Here is a 4,848-nt window from a genome sequence, read left to right as displayed (position 1 = left end):
AACTAGAAAATTGAACAGAAATTTACAAAAAAATGATTTTTAAAAATTGGACAACAAACAGCCCAGGACCATGGTCCCTGACAGAAAGAAAATAAGAAATTTTCTTGTTGAAATGAGCCTTACAATTGTCCCAATTTCATATTACCTGCAAGAAGTTTCCAGGTCACAGAGCAGGAAACAAAAACAGCCTGATGGTCTCCTTGAATTGAAGAGACAGAATGGAATTTGGGGATGTGAAAGTGGTTAGAATTTATGGGCAGAGGACAGGAAAGATGTTATCTGACCAGAGAGGTTCTAGAGGTATGTGGAGGGATCCTCCTTAGTCTTTTTCTGTTTACTATTAGTATAATCTGCACATGCTTTAGAGGAAACCACGGAGACCAGCTAAAAAACCAGTGGTAAGCAGTAGTTTGAACAATTGCCAGAGTTCACACAGGACTGGAAGTAAAGTTTCTACCAGCCAGAAAAGAAGATCTTGTAATGTATATTGGGTAGAGTCTTCTGAAGGGTATTTACCTTTGTGGTGGTGGTCAGGGTGGGGTTGGGGGGGGCTGTAAATTAGTACTAGGCTAAAGCTGCACTAGAACCAATATAAAAATACTTAAAAGATAGCCAGATACAACAGATTTCAACTGACTTAACTGGATAACTAACAAATACAAAGCTTTTAAAGGAATATCAAAACATAGCACCGAACAATATAATACTCACAATATAGAGGATTTGATAAAAAATGACAATGCAAAAAGGAAGGATTGTGATGTGCCCAATATGAAAAACATTAAAGGATCTCGGATTTTGCCCTGATTTCAAACTAACAAGTTAGTTTGCTCCAGTTTCATAGATGTTAGTAGAAGACACAATACTCCTGGATCAGAGAGAACAAACTTTATTGCTCATGCCACAGCAGGCTGCAATGAGCTTTAAGTTCACATTATTTCCCTTGACCCTGCCAAGTCCCACAGGAATTGGGAATTGCAGTAGGAATTGCAGAAGTGGATCCAAGTAGATGCTGTACACACAGTGGGTTTGTGTCAGAGCTGAGGAACACCCAGGGCTTAGGAAACTCCCAATTTTATAAGGCACTGTTAGCAAACCTGCTCAATCTCTATCCCAGAGGGAGATATCGTCGTTATTATAATGGTCAAGAAATAAATCTGCCCTCTTCCCTGGAGGGAGACACTATCTCTATCTTCCAAGGCTGTTTGCTATACAAACGTCCTTGAAAACATAGTCTGGAGCAAAAGCTGATACTAGAAATGTAGAAATGCCATGAATTATCTCTCAACATCCTGAACATAATAGACAGTAAAAAATTTTTGGCTTACATAACCCTTATAAATATTTCCCCGTATTCTTATGTCTTATCTTCTATACATGTATACAGTTTCTTTAATATGGAATTGTTATACTTTATCTGAAAAAAAGCATGCCTTGAAAGTGATGTAAATTATATGTTTGCATAAAACTTTATGTAAGCAACTTTTTAAAATCATCCTATTTGGCTTAGGTGCTAATATACAGGATAGACTTCATTAACAGTAGCTTCTATTTCTTTCTAGTGGAAATTTGGAAATGACAATATGATAAGACTATGATATTCATATTTAGTCAGAATGACCAAATACAGACTTAAAAATTACTATAAGAATATGTAAGTCAAACATAACTTACAAATAATTTAAATATTTTCACTATGGAGATCATCTCAATGAATAATTATATCATAGAAATGTAGCAAAATTATATTAGATATCATCTATCTTACTAATTAAGATGGGTTTTCAAGATGAAAACTGTAATAACCCACAAGTCTGGGTTAATAACCCACAAGTCTGCTGAATAAAGGCTTTGATAGGTTACTCAATGAAACTTTTTTGATTGATGATCACTGCTCAGACAGTTAAATCTCCTTTTTATTGTGTTTTGCCCAGTAGCATAGCTTAAAAGTATCTGGTTTATATAAGTACAGACCATCCTAGGTCAGGCATGGAACTGAGTCTGAGGCAAGTTTAATAGAAGTGGAAATAATAATGGTTATAATCCACAAAATTAGAAATGTCATTTTTATAATTTTTATTGTTATAAACTTTTCTCTTTAGACTGTTTACATACATTCTTTATCTCATTTAATATTCACAGAATATCACAAGGTGGGAAGTATAATCTTTTAATATATGATAAAACAGACTCAAAGGAGTATTATGACTGACCCCAAATTGTATATATTGCCAGAGCCAGGATTTGAACACATGTTGGTTTGATTTCAGTAACCACACTCTTTCCCCTATGCCAGTCTACATTCTTGTGTGTTATTAGTTTATAACAGGGGTTAGCAAGCTATGTTCCATGGGTCAAAGCTTGTACACCACCAGTTTTTAAAAAGAGTTATTGTTATACAGCCACAATCATTCACTTATGGATTGTCTATGGCTGCTTTTACTACAGTGGCAGAGTTAAGTAGTGGTAGAGTTGAGTAATTATGACAGAGACCATATGGCTTATAATGCCAAAAATATTTATTAGCTCTTTTAAAAAAAATTGCTAACCTCTAGTTTAGAATAATTAGTTACCCAAGTTTATGGATTCATGGCAAAAATAAATGTATCTTATAAAATGAGGGTGAATATGAGCCAGAATTCTTCATTATCTCTTGGAGCTTGGAATTCATAAGAAATTATTTTGGAGAGAAAAATCTATGAGTATCTTACTGGGGATTTATGCATAAAGAGCTGAAAACCTAAACAATTGGGTAGCAGCTCTTTTTATAAACAGGGAGTTGTTCTCGAGTGATCCAGAGAGGAGAAAGGGCTAAGAAAACCCAGTTGGTGAGGGTTTGCAGGGCTAAGTTCTGAGGCTTGGTGTATAAAGTAATCTGAAACAGTGACTGGGCACCTGGCTGGAGGAGAAGAAAGTGTTAACAAGTGGTAGTGGGTAAATAGAAAAGTTTAGCCACCTGATAATCTTGGCATAAGCAGTACTCATTTTGAGATTGAGTCAGAGAGCATCTGCTCATTTAAATAGAGAGTATTTCAGTAAAGGATAAGTACTGATGGCTTTTTAAAAATAACCATGAAACTGACTCAAAGGTAGTCTTGCAGTGGCTTCCCAAGAAACAGTATTATTTTGTCAAGATAAAAAAATCTCTGAGAAAGTCTATGAATATATTTGATGCCTAAATATTCTTCAGCTAGTGTGTCTCACATGAATAGCGCAAAGTCTGTGCTAAACTTAAATTTTCATCAGCTTGTAAATTTGATATTAAAAGCTTTAGTACTCTCCCATCTCCTCCCCAGAGTAATGGGAAAACTAAAGGGATAGCATGAACCCTTACCATTTTATCTTACAGTAAAAGAACTTAACCCCAAATTAATTAAAATGACACATCAAATCAGAAAGTAATTAAATAACATGTCACAGTTATGCTCTTCTTAGCTCTCTACTAAAGAAAAATTAAATTAAGATGCTGGACTTATAATTCCTTAGACCTCTAAAAGAAAGGACAGAATTTGAAAATGATGAAGTCGCACAAATATTTCATTCTAATTATTCTCATTCTTCTTTCTTGGCATATTCTCACTGAACCAAAAAGTCATTGCCAGTTTCCTTTGTCAAACATTCATTCATTCCTTCACTTATGTAAAGAAGATCTAAGCAAGATGGGGGCTGAGTAAGTAGGAAAGGCTATAAGCTAAAAATTATCGCAGAGTTTATAAGTTTTCCCACTTTCCTAGGGCCTATCCTTCTTAGAATTTTTTTTTTTGTGTGTGTGGTACACGGGCTTCTCACTGTTGTGGCCTCTCCTGTTGTGGAGCACAGGCTCTGGATGCGCAGGCTCAGCGGCCATGGCTCACAGGCCCAGCCACTCCGCAGCATGTGGGATCTTCCAGGACCGGGGCATGAACCCGTGTCCCCTGCATCAGCAGGCGGACTCTCAACCACTGCGCCACCAGGGGAGCCCAGAAGATGTTTTATTTGTGCTGCCAGAAGACTAGATTTCTATATGTAATAAAGAGGTTGCAGGATAATCAAGGTAAGATAGGAGAAGGATAGCTGATTAGTTGGAGGTAGAATTCAGACTGTTCTAGGCAGGGAAGAATGAGAAAAGCCATTAGAGCAGTTGCATTGTTGAGCGAATTTTTAGGGGGGTAGTCACGACACACAGATTTCTTTTTACAAATTTTGCTGTGTATCAGTATTATTACTCTCAATACTCAGTAATGCTTCTGGGTGAAGATTTTCATGTAGTTGTATCATCATGGGTCGATGTGCCTGGGAACAACAACAAAATAAGTATTGAATTTCAAACTATGATAGATGCTAAGAAGACTAAGTACAGAGTGCTTTGTACAGTTTCACATGGATATATATCCCAGACTTTACATCCAAAATTATAGTACTTGAGAAGGGCTGTACCTTATCCCTAATACATATATTGGCCTGCCTATTTCACCAAATTATTGTGAGGATCAACTGTATAAAAACTGCATAAATGAATTTCTCATAGAGAGGCAGCCATAAGATAAAAGCAAAACTTTTATTATAACTTGGAAAGTTACATTTGTGGACACCTGCATCCTGTATTTCAAGTCAAATTTGGTGGTAATATCTCTGATAATCAAGTTTGAGAATATGGTCTCTCCATTAGGTATAGGTATTTTTTTAAAGCAGCTGTACAAGGATTCTCATACAAGCAGAAAAATAATACCAGAGTTCCAGACGGGCAGCTGAATAGCAAGAGGAGGAAAAGCTCTTCACATAAGGTAGGCAGGTGTGCTTTCAGACTGAATAAGCATTACGTTGGAACAATACAGGAGAGGGGATAGTATCTGGAAACGTACTGTCCAG

This window comes from Mesoplodon bidens (genome assembly GCF_964165515.1).
Source record: "Mesoplodon bidens genome assembly, chromosome: 8".
Classification (NCBI taxonomy): domain Eukaryota; kingdom Metazoa; phylum Chordata; class Mammalia; order Artiodactyla; family Ziphiidae; genus Mesoplodon; species Mesoplodon bidens.
This window is presented reverse-complemented; position numbering follows the sequence as displayed.